The sequence below is a fragment of the Poecilia formosa genome, unplaced genomic scaffold (assembly GCF_000485575.1).
Source record: "Poecilia formosa unplaced genomic scaffold, Poecilia_formosa-5.1.2 Scaffold1046, whole genome shotgun sequence".
NCBI classification, from domain to species: domain Eukaryota; kingdom Metazoa; phylum Chordata; class Actinopteri; order Cyprinodontiformes; family Poeciliidae; genus Poecilia; species Poecilia formosa.
This window is the reverse complement of record NW_006800985.1, coordinates 48,165-60,640: the sequence shown is the minus strand read 5'-3', so window position 1 is coordinate 60,640 and position 12,476 is coordinate 48,165. Positions and strand designations below refer to the sequence as shown.

Genomic DNA, 12,476 nt, shown 5'->3' with positions numbered 1-12,476 from the left:
ATATTCAGTATGTAGTGAGACATTAGCTGAGGTTCAGAAATACAGTGTTCATAAATGATTGTATATCTATAATCTCTTGGATTTTATTTCTTGTAAATATTTTTATGTGTTTTACATTTTGCTCGGTGCTTTAAGGCTGAATGAAAATCTGATTTATCATCATTTCTGAGTTAATCTGGATGTTTCTGTTTCTGCTGATCCTGTTTTTCTCTGAACATTCAGGATGAAATCACTTCTTTCTCTGAGTTAAAGCGTTTTTGGCCTCTCGGCTTCTGCTCTCTTGAAACCGTCAGCAGAAAGTATTAAAGAATGAAGAAAACGGAAAAGATTTTAATTTAACAGCTTGGATTAAAAGAAAAAATGAAAAATGACCAAAGATCTGATTTTGTGAAGGTTATAAATAATCTTGAACTAAATCTAGTTTTCACTTTGCTTCATGTTGTTCAGCATCTCTACAGAACAATCTGTCAGTTTTTGTTGCCTGTTTCTGCTGAAATTATTGTCTGTTTAGAAGAAACCAGCTGGATTATTTTCTTCTTCTACTGAATAAATCTCATCAGAGCAAATGTTTATATTGACAAAACTTCAGCACAGTTTCTTAATGCAGATATCTAGAAATGTAAGTTTGAAAAGTTATAATGAAGTTTGAAAAAACGTATGTTGTAATTATGGATGTGTGGCCCTTCAGATAAATTCAGTGATGCCATTTGATGTTTGTTGAACAGCAAAGTGTATTTGAAGATATGTTCAATTGTTTTTCTGACTCGTTGGAATGTAAATCTAGTTGTTTACAGTTAATTTTTTTTAGATATGTAGAATGTAAATACAGATAGTCAGATGTAACCGATTTTATGCTAAAACTGCCTGCCATAACGGACTCGCCCAGACGGAGCTGAGAGGAGAATAGATCAGTGAAGCAGGCATCGATTAACGTGACGTCACAGTAAAATATGAACATCTGTTTCTCTTAAAATCTGCATCAAGCAACAAACTGGAATCTGATCCAACATGAAGCTCCTTTAAAATCTACCAGAGATCTTCAGACTTTAATTAGGACATAAAGACGGACAGATCTCTGAGGAGCTCACTGCGCATGTCTGGGTTCTGCTCTTCTTGTAAATCACGTGACTAGAAGTGAAACTGAGCTCAGGAGGTGTGGCTGAGTTTATTTCTAATGTTTTCTTCATCTGATCTGTTGAAACTCATCAGGTTGAATCTGCAGCTTTTGATCCTGAAAGCAGAAAAACATCAAACTGGAATCTGTTCATGCTGACGTCACTGGAACCAGTTTAGACCAGAAACTGGAGCCTGAAGCAAACAGGAAGTCAGAAACTTTAAACTGGATTCTAGAAACTGATAAACATTCAGCTGCTTCTTTATTATTTACATTCTGCTTCCTGTCGGGATCCAGATTCACATTATTATAAACTAGTAAACATGTGACGTCATGTAACCGGATCCTCCTGCTGCTGGAGTCCTCACATGGAACAATGCTGCCACCTGGTGGCCAGAGATGAACACTGCGCTCTGTTTTAGTGGAGACTCAGGTTATTAGAGGATCCAGTGAAAAGTTTCTGCATCAAACTAGTAAATATAAATTTAATGCAGAGTTCTGGTTAATTTAATAACTTTATCAGATCCTGATCTAATTAATGAGTCTAATTAATTAAATCTGGACAAAAACTTTAATAGTTAAATGTAAACATCTCCTGAGGTTTGTCCTCAGTGATCTGATGTCTCTGGTTCTGGTTCTGCTCTCAGGTCCGGATCGGTTCTTCTTCCTGATCCGTTTCTGCAGTTTGTTAATGATTTGAAGACGTCGTCATTAATCTGCTTCAACAAACCGACTGATGGACAAAACAGGAGAATCAGGAGGATCAGTTATTTATTTCTGCAGAGGATTTATCACAATTTAACCTGAAGAACTTAAATCTTCTTAAACTCCAGGAACAACAAACACCTGGATGAAGTGATGAAGTGATGAAGTGATGGAGTGATGAAGTGATGAAGTCTCTGTGGTCTTTATGTCAGTCAGTCTGTGGTGAATAAGCTGCTGGTCAAAACAAAGAGCCAAACTCACCTCCTCACCTTTAATACCAGATTAATGAAGATTTAATGAGAAGCAGTGAAACCTTTAGAGGAAACTTAGTTTATCCTGTTTGGGGAAAATCTTCAATAACTTCTGCAGTTTCATCTCCTGCCATCATAATCTGGGCAGCAGCACCAGATTAAATTTACTGTAATCTCATTTCCAAGGCAGTAAAATTTATTTTTCATTTGTACATCAGACGATAAAAACACTCAGTGCAGGATTTGCTTTAAAGTTAATAGTTAAAATGAGCAAAGAGGAATTAAAGAGCCAAATATATTGATAGATTTTTAAAAGTCAATGAAATTGAGTCAAATCATTAGCAGTTTTTTTCAAAATGGAGCCGCCAGGGGGCGCTGCAGGGAGCTCAGCAAGGTGGAAGGAAGATGGAAAAAAATAAAAAAATTAATCTCATTCATTTGTTACCTTCAATTTTTCATGATAATTTGTATTTATAAATAAAATATAATTAAAAACGATGCATCTAAATGTTATTTCTGATGTTTTGCTGCTCCAGATAATGAAGCTACAAAGAAATTTAACTTTTCTTGATAGCTGAAATATTTCAGTTAGTAAATTAAACGTTTCCAGCTGATGGGACCAACTGCTGCAAAAACCATGAGAACCAAATAAAATACAATCTGATGTGATTAATATAAATATTAAACATTTTATTATCAAAAGAGGAGATTGCAATTAAAAATGTGTATTATGTGGCAATAAAGTCAATAAATTATCTGATAATAAAATTTTCTGCCATCTAAAATCAGATGGTTTGAGGCACATTATGCTAAATGAATAAAATAATTATTGAATAATAAACATTGTAAAAGTTACATATTTTGTTTCATATTGTGTGTTATTGTCTGTGGTTTGCAGCTCAGAGTTTCCTCTGATGAACATAGATAAACCAAACTAGATCTCAGGAAAACAAACCTCAGCTGCAGATTTTTTATCCTCTGATAAAAAAAGGAGAGGAGATGAAGCTGCTCTTCATCTCCTCTCCTCTTCCTGGAGAAAAAGCTGCTCATTAATATTTTCCTTTAATTCAAAACAGTCACCAGGTTTCCATCACTTTAGTTTAATTAATAAAATCATCAGTTTGGGATCAGATCAGATCAGAGGATTAAAACGTCTTTAGCGTTGAGTTGATGCTTCAGTCTGAGGTTCAGTTCCTCTGAAAGGAATCGTCTGTCGGCTCACAGCCAAACAGAGCTGCTCACATCGTCTGCTGTCCTAGTTAAAGTCCACAGAAACTCAAAAGAAAAATAAATCAGGGTTTGTCAGGTCCAGAGAGGAAACAATCATTCACTGCTTTAATGAAAGAAAGATTATAATAAAAGAATCAGAAAAAGTTCATGAGATTAAGCTGGTTTTACTTGAGAGGAGTAAACAACATCTAGATCAGAGAAAGAGACAATTTAATGTTAAATGATTTCAGTTCAGCTCCTCAGAATGAAACATTTTCTTCTTATAAAAACATAAAGATGGACTTTCTGACAGACTAACAGAACATCTGCTCAGGGTCTTCAGACTGGATGCGTCTGAACCAAGTGTCTTCTTTTCAAGCTGAGGAATAAACTGCAGCTGGATCAGAACCTGCAGGAAACAGAAGCAGAAACAATATTAGATTAACTTAATAAAAAACGTTGTTCTGAAGCTTCATGAAGAGTTTAGTTTTCTAACACCTCTGCAGCTGATGCTAAATATAATTCATGGCTGTGAAACCAGAATGTATCTGAGCAAACTGACGTTTCACCACAAAGTAGAAAATAAACTGATGGAACAAAATGACCAAAAGACCAAAACCACAGAGACGCTTCAGTCTGCTGGGCTCAGCAGGGGGGAGACGACGAGTTAGAGTAGCATGAGGAAGAAAAAAATAAAAATATAAAGACTTAGTTACCATTGATGCAGTTTGTTACATGTAGAAGAAAGCAGCAGGCTGAAGACTTTAATACTTTATAGCTTCTAATAGTCACAAGACCAGCAGCTTTGATTCCTGCAGCAGGTCAGACTGACAAACCAGAAGCTGCAGCTGGAGATCTGACTAGAACCAGGAGGGTAGAGACACCACCCGGTTCTCTGCTGAATATTTTGTTTATATTTACTCAGATTTTATTTTGATATTCCACTTCCGCTTATCGTCAAGCTAATTTGCATTTTAGCTAAATATTTAGCTTAGACCTAAATATTTAGTTAACAAGGTTAGTTTTTAATGTGGAAAATATTTAGCTTGTAAAATAAATATTAAGTTTGCAATTTAAATCTTTAACCTGTAAAATATTTAGTTTGGAGCTTAATTTAGCGAGGGAAATAATATTTATTTGTGAAATAATATTTAATTTGGAATTTGACATTTATAAATGTCTGAATAACATGATGAAAATATTAATTTTAAAACTGAACATCTGTTCTGCTTTTTTATGACAGACTGAATAAAACAAATTATTGCTGATAATGTTTTACTGTAACTTTACAAACAGCCCACAGTTCACAGGAAACAGGGAGAGATTTAACTGAATCAATGATAATTATTTAAGTAAATATTACCATTTGTTGGAAACTCTCCCATGTGTTCCAGATACAGAGGAGGAGCAGATCAGAGGAAGACATGTCAGAGTCTGTTTGGGTCCAGAATAAGACCTCATTTCCTCTTTCAGCTCCTCAGATCACTGCCATCAGATCCGGACCAGAACTACTCAAACTGGCAGAACCAGTCAGCTTCTCTCATTTTGAATGTACTGTATTAAATATTTACAGTACAAATATTTAGGGTATTTTTTGTTCCTAGCTGTCAACAAAAATGGCTCTGAACTCAACCATCAAACTTCATCGTCCACATCTCCTTTGCTAAAAGTTGCATTCTAACCGTTATGTTTATTTCTTTGGAGCGTTTTAAACATGAGGGACGTTTACAGCTCCAGAGACAGAAGAAACCAACAGAAACTCAGAACTCATCACAATGTTTCCTGTTCCAACAGGCATCTGTCCAGGTTTTTACTGTTGGTGTAAAAATAGGAGCATTAACCTGAACCTGTGGTCATCTAAAGCTTTAAAGGATTTATCAGCCAGGTTTATTCTACTAACTCACAGCAGCTGGTTAGCAGGTTCTGCTCTTTCTTAAAACAGCTTTTAATTTGTTACTGTTATAACTAACAACAACTTAAAGGGACTGAGCCTCATTCTGCACAGACGTGTCTGAACCCACAGGCATCTGAACACAGTCAACATGCTGGTTCCTGTTTTCTGTTTCATTCATTGTTGGCTTTCAGGGCCCTGTGATGGACTGGTGACCTGTCCATGGTGAACCCTGCCTCTCATCTGATGGCTGCTGGAGATGGGCACCACCAGCCCCCCTCACCACCCTGCAGGGATCAGCGTGTTCAGATCATGGATGGAAAGATTTTAAGGTAGTTTGTCTCCTTAAGTTAATTGATCTAGTGTTTTATTCTTTTTTGTAGGTTTCTTTAAGGTGCAGTGAATGGAAATGTTCTGTCGTTGATCCTCTCTGTTCTTAGGAAGGAGAAACGTCAGTTTGTCTGCAGAAATACTGGAAAACTGTGACATTGAATTAAAACAATAAAATGTAATTACCAAATGACACTTCATGACAACAGTCAGACATTTATAGACTCCTTCATGTTTATGAGTGTCATGTCAGTCTCATTAACACCCCATCAAATAAAGTGTTACCAAAATGGTAATATATTGAAATGTAATTAGTTTCACCAGTAAAGTGTGTTGTAATGGATCCTTCTGTGTTCTTGTACCTGATGTGTTTGAAGTGCTGATGTGTGTATGAAGCATTAATGTACAAAGTGGCAAAGCAGAAAAATAAAGATATTCAGTAACTAAAAAGTTACTTCATTAGCAATTATAATAAACCAAAAGTGTAATTGTAGCTACTGTAATCACACTACTAATAAATAAAATATGTAATGCCAATATACTGAAAATACATTCTAAGTATATTTTAAATTTAATTCAATCACATAAATAGTTCACTTAAAATAAACTAATCAAGCATGTTTATATTACATAAAAAGAAATATACTTAAAGTATACCAAGTACAACTTATGTTGTCCAAAAAGTATGTTGAAGTACATTTAATATACTTTAAATCATGCTTTGATACAATTTAAATACTATTAAATACACTAAGCACAATATTAGTTGTTGCAATATAACACTTCAAGTATACTCAGATGTTATGTACTTAGTATATTAATTGTAGGAGCAGATTATGAATGAACGTATTATGAATGGTTTTGGGTCACATGGTTCATCAAAGGTCTATTTGATAGGAACCTTTGGTGAGGACAGGTGTTGCACCAGGAAGAGGGAAACTTCTTTGACCGGTGAATGTTAGAGGCTTGATGCTGTCACCATGTTTGATGGAGGAATCGTTGTAAAAGATTCATTTTCTGGCTTCAATGATCACTGCTGAGGGGCAAAGAAAATAAACGGATGACCTGCACAACGATCAAATACGGCTCTGACTTTAATTCAGCTGACAAGGTAATCAGTGCATCAACTTTACCCCTGAAGCCCCTTCAGGGGTTGAAAGCCTGGGCTTGGCCTCTACATTTAACTTTCACAAGACCAGGTAAAGCAAGGTAACTTTATTATATCGTCACTCTTAGCCAAAGACAATTCAAAGTGCATGTACAAAGAAGTCACAAAGAACATACAAAAAAAAGACATAAAACAGATTAAAATGAGACATTAAATTTAAAAAGTGATAAAAAAAAATAACCATCAGTAAATAAATACAAATTACAGGTTTAAAGAGTAGGCAACAGCAAATAAAAATGTTTTTAACCTTGTTTTAAATAAACTCGAGGTGTGAGCGCTCTTACAGTGAGCAGGATCCTTATTCTGTGTTGGAGCATAAAAACTGAAAGCTGCTTCAGCAGGTTTAGTTCTGACTCCTGGATGAAGAACAGGTTTGATTAACATGATCTTAAAGGTCTTAGTGGTATGTAGGGCTGAAGATCAGAAATATAGTCCAGGTTTTTATTAGTAAGTGCTTTATAAACCATTAAGGAGATTTAAATTCAATTCTTTGAGCAACAGGAAGCAAAGATCTCAGAACTGGACTGATGTGCTGAGCTCTGGTTGTTTTAGTCAGGACTCTTGCAGCAGCATTCTGGTGCCGTCTTTTCGATTGTGCTGATAATCCAGTAAAAATGCCATTGCAGTAATCAATTGTGATATTCAATCTTATTATTAATTTGAATTAATAGAATCATCTAGATATTAAAGCGCAGATTTGTAGTTGCCTATGGACACACAAAACTCATTAATGATTTGGAAAAAATCATGTTGCTGCTAATCATCACCAGGTCTCCCTTAAAATGATTGTTTTTAAAGGGAAACGTGGAAATGATGGGCAGCAGCATAAAATAAAACGGTTACAAACATTATATATAAGTAAAATACCCAAAACCAATCAGAAAGTTTCAACACAAACATATATATTCATTCCACATGTGCATAAGACTGACTTGACATCATCATCATGAAGTCTTCATGAATATTTATGACTGTCATTCGGTATATATTGACACTTTTAATGCAAAGTTGACTTTGTTTAAAATGTCTTTGACACCTTGACATTATCCAAAAACATCAATCTGTCATAAATACGTTATAACAGGTACTGATTATCAAACTTTAGATAGTTATGTAGCTTTATGTGTTAATATTAAGTTACTCTGTCATTTGTTGATAGTCTCAACATTCATTTAATTGATCCTACAATATTTGAAACATGACATTACGTAAGGCTTTGTTTTGAAGTAGTGCAATGCACCATCTCCACCAGTTGGAGGCAGCACTGCAAAGTTGGCTTCTGATTGTAACTTCTGATTCGGGAAATGGCTAAAGGGCGATTCCACTTAATTTTCACTACCTTGCAGGTCTTTATTCTACTTTAAAAACAAATGTACTTGGACACTTCCTGGACTAGATCATCCTACACTATATAGCAGAATATTTCAACCCTAGTTTGTGATTTATAAACCTTTGATTGGTGAAACTTCAATAATGAGACATTTAAGAACCTATTTACATCTGGATCACATTAGAACTGATCAAAATTTCATTATTAGCTGTTATTTTAACTTTTAACCTTCTGTTTTCACTCCTTTCATCTTCAGTGCCTAGTGTCTAAAGTTATGTTTGGCTGCTATGGTTTTCTGGAGGGAAGCATCAGCTGAGAAAATGCTGCCAACAACTTTTCAGATTCAGATTATCTTTGTCATTAAACAATAACATCAGAGGTAAATAATCTAGTCCAGGTTTGGAGTATCTAAGGATGTTAGTTTTTAAAGCAAAACAGATTAATGATACTCAAAGTAGTGAACATTTTGTGTAATCATCTTTTTTTCATTTCCTGAATTGGAAGTATCAATCGTAAGCCGACTTCAGCTTTGTTCCATAAGGTCAGTTAGGATCCCGCCACATCCTGAGGATCAGACTGGTGGTTCCTGTTCTGCTTAGGATGCGTCTCAGAGTGCATACTATTGATGATTTCGACCGCAACGCGAAACAGCATCAGAATCTGTTTTCTAAGAAAAACTTGACCAGCTCCTGTTAGCCACTGTAGCCTTCTTTATACCTGCACTAAAAGCACACTACCGCCACCTTCAGGACATGAAATTATCATCTATACAATATATTTATCATGTTTATTCAAAATAATTATCAAGTTTGCGATATATCATCATGTTTATCCAATATAGTTATCATGTTATAACATGACAGTAATATGCTTCCGTACACAGCTTTGTCCTCTGTTGGACAGCAAAGGACGAGTATTTCAGCCTCTATTGCCACTAATAGCGTGATTGAAGACAAAATTAGTCAATATATGTATGTATGTGGAAGAATATATGCATGTGAAAATGGTAGCATGTTTCATGGCCCCTCATAGTTATAACTAGTCCAGTGTGTTAATCTTTACTTGACTTAAAAGAACAATATTAACAGCTGTTATTACAGCATTTTATAGTGTAATAAAACTTAATGACATATTTATAACTAGTCCAGTGTGTTAATCTTTACTTGAGCAAAGGAAAATATTAATTACAATTATAATGGCCTCGTGACGGTCACATGTACTAACAACAAATGACAGAGTAATGTAATAATGCATGGATATGTTTAACTTCTTAAGTTTGATAATTAATACTTGTTATGACAGATGATGATTCTCGATTAATGTCATGTCACAACAAAGACATTTTAGGTTGTTTTCACACTGGGTGGTTCGGTAGACTTGGTTCATTTGGGGAATAAAAGTGTAGCATTTGTTACATTTTCAGCTGCTGTAGTTCACATTCACTACAGCGTTTGACATTAAATAGCTCTTAACGTCAAACGCTGTGTTTGATACTGAAGGAATCGACAAAATCTCTGAAGAAGGCCAGCATAACTTCCTTCTTCACAAAAAGTAAACATAAACGGAGCAGTGTCAGATTTTAGTGGGTGTAGGATTTCTTCACTGATACATCGCCTGTTAGCCACTAACGGTAGCGACGCTCCTGCAGGCGCTGTTACTACGCGGTGAGTCTGTCCACTCAACCAGGCTGTTCCAATGCAGGATGAGCAGGAATCACAAAATTATCCTTTATAACTTACCCGATTTCTATAAACATGGCTTAAATTTTTTTACTACTCTGTGTCGGCTTTACTGTACACACAGAAACCGACAATGTCTCAGCTAATCCGCAGAGCAGAAAGTAATATATTGACCAGAATGTCCTGCACTGTAATTAGCTTCCTGCTTTTGGACCGGTCTCTGCTCCGCTTGCATTCACTGCATTCAAACTGTTTTAGAGTTCACTTCAATGGAACAGACTGAGGGTTTTAGGTTGATCAGAGTTTACTTTTTTAGTCCACAGAGTCTGAATGCACATTTCCTCCTCCCCAAGCAAACTGGATTTTCCAAACAAATTAGAGTTTGATTAAAACGGACTAAACAGGGCTGGTGTTAATGAACCCTTAAACAATGTCATCATTTACCAAATTACACTTATTGACATCAGTCGTAAACATTCATGAGGAATCCATGTTCATGACGACGTCATGTCAGTTTTATGCACATCTCTTCAATTCCAGTGTTAACCTAAAATCATATTATGATGCATATGGTTATGATGCACAGCGTTACCAGTATGTGGATGCCACTATTTGAAAAGACCAAAGATGAAGCAGAAGGAAACTCCGAAAACAATCAGAGGAACAGACTTGAGCTTGTTTCCATCGCTGGTCCTCAATTCTGGCTGTGGCTGGAAATGAGGATCTGCAGAAAGAAGCAGATGTCAGTCTGACTGTCCTACACCATCTACTGCTGTCTGATCGCTGCTCTCAACCAGGAGTTTAACAGAAGCTCATCATTTTACCCAAGATGTTTACATGGTTATAAAGGAATGGGTTTAAATGAACGTTGTTCATGATGAATGTAGTTCACGTTTATGGAAACTTTAAACTGAACAATGCAGTTTTTAAAGAAGGAAAAGTAAAAGAAACGTTCAACACAACTTTATTTGTGGGTGACAGAGCCAGTTCTAGGCATGGAAACATGAGGGGGCAGGCAGAAACGTGAAGGAGGCATCGTCATGACAACAATATTGTGCTCCAGCATTTTACTGACATTGTTGACAACCGTCTTCTTCATGGGTTTGGGCTAAACTGCATCTAACCCCACAAAAACACTTGAATTAAAGATATTCTTCAGCCAAGACTGAACAACCAACAACATAACATTTGTTGTTGGTTGTTCAGTGGTTGGATGGGCATTATGGTGCATTTTAAACTAATTTGAACCTAAAAACAATAACCTCAAAGTAAAAATAATATTTAAAAAGAACCAACCAGCTGACTGTGAAGCTGCCATTTAAATCACAGATTTCCACAGTTTTACATCCTTTGTGAATGAATCCATCACTAAAATGTTAGTAGCACCCTTATTTCTAATACAATTACAATGTATAGCTTAATTTAAAGCTGGGAACATTTCTGACGCTTTGATATGTAAAATATGAAAAATATGTATTTCTACCTCTAAACATAACCAGTTTGGCTACTGTCAGTTCTGTCAAAATGCAAAAGAAGACAAAGCAAATTTATTTTACATCAATGCTGCTGTAGGAGACAGTTTGCTAATCTCATCTTTTACATAATATTTTTTGTCTTATATGAAAAATTTTTCATTTAAAATGAAAGTTTTTTTCATCTTATATAGTGAAACGGGGTGAGGATTTTATTAAATATGAACATTGTGCTGGTGGTTCAGACACCTACAGCCATAATCACACACATACACTTATATATATATATTTATTTATATATAGCTTAAAATGGGATAAATGAAAAACTCCTCACATATTGTACCATTTACTGTCAATATCTTATTCTGTAAACTAATATATGTGAACAAAGAAAGTTTTTGAAATTCAACTCAGTTAAAGAAATCAACATGAGAAGATCAAACAGATAATGGCAATGAGTGACATATTCTATATTTTAGGACTTACTTCAATCAAATCATGATAAACAGGAACCAGATCAAGTTGGAGTTCAGAATGAAGGTCAAACCACATAGTTGTTGAACTGAACATGAATCAACTCATTTTTATTTTCTGAGCTAAACTCAAAACTAGGTTTTGTTCTGGATAAAGTTATACAACACTGGATGCTTCTCTCCAGGAAATGTCTGGAGGTTCTGATCCAAAGACAAACTAACTCACCTGGAGAATAAACATCCAGGTTGATGACGCTGACAGGATCACCATCCAGAACTGCTCTCTCTTTGCGATTTCTTCTGTGAAAGACTCGACACTCGTATCTTCCTTTGTCATCAGCCGTCACATTCTTCAAAATCAAATCTATGTTTCCATTTGTCATCTGCCTGTCCTCCAGATCCACCCGGTTCCTGTAGCTTGGATGCTGCATTGTTGGATCAATCTGTTTATCTCTGTACAGAAGAACATATTCTTCAGCTAGATCACCTCTGCTCCACTCAACAGCAAGGACAGGCTTGTTGTCAGGTTCACTGCATTTCAGTGTGACAGTTTCTCCAGGTTTGGCTTTCACGCCACTCTGATCTGCAGGAGAAAAAACAACAGAGCAGAGAGGTTAGCGAGGAAGTCTGGCCTCCTATCACAGCATCAGCTCGGCCAGAGAGCAAACAGTACTTTTATACTTTTATGACTAAAATAATAAACCTTTCTTTATCAGATTTTATTTGTTGGCTCAGTCCCGCCTGCTGCTATGACAAGTTGTCACTGCATGCAAAAGAGCTGCAATAGTAAAAACCTGTTTTTTTTCTCCATGTCTTTCTGTGTAGTGGATCTCATGCAGTCATAAGTTTAGTTT

At 35.8% G+C, this 12,476-nt stretch overlaps 1 long non-coding RNA gene across 1 annotated transcript; it reads right to left on the bottom strand.

Annotated features, from left to right (window-relative positions):
- Window positions 1-7,123: 7,123 nt before the first annotated feature.
- On the bottom strand, window positions 7,124-12,230 carry LOC107835125 (uncharacterized). Its single transcript, XR_001660955.1, has 2 exons — window positions 11,849-12,230; window positions 7,124-10,401 (listed from the first exon to the last, which is right to left on the bottom strand). It is a non-coding gene; the product is annotated as an uncharacterized LOC107835125 (long non-coding RNA).
- Between the last annotated feature and the right edge of the window lie 246 nt (window positions 12,231-12,476).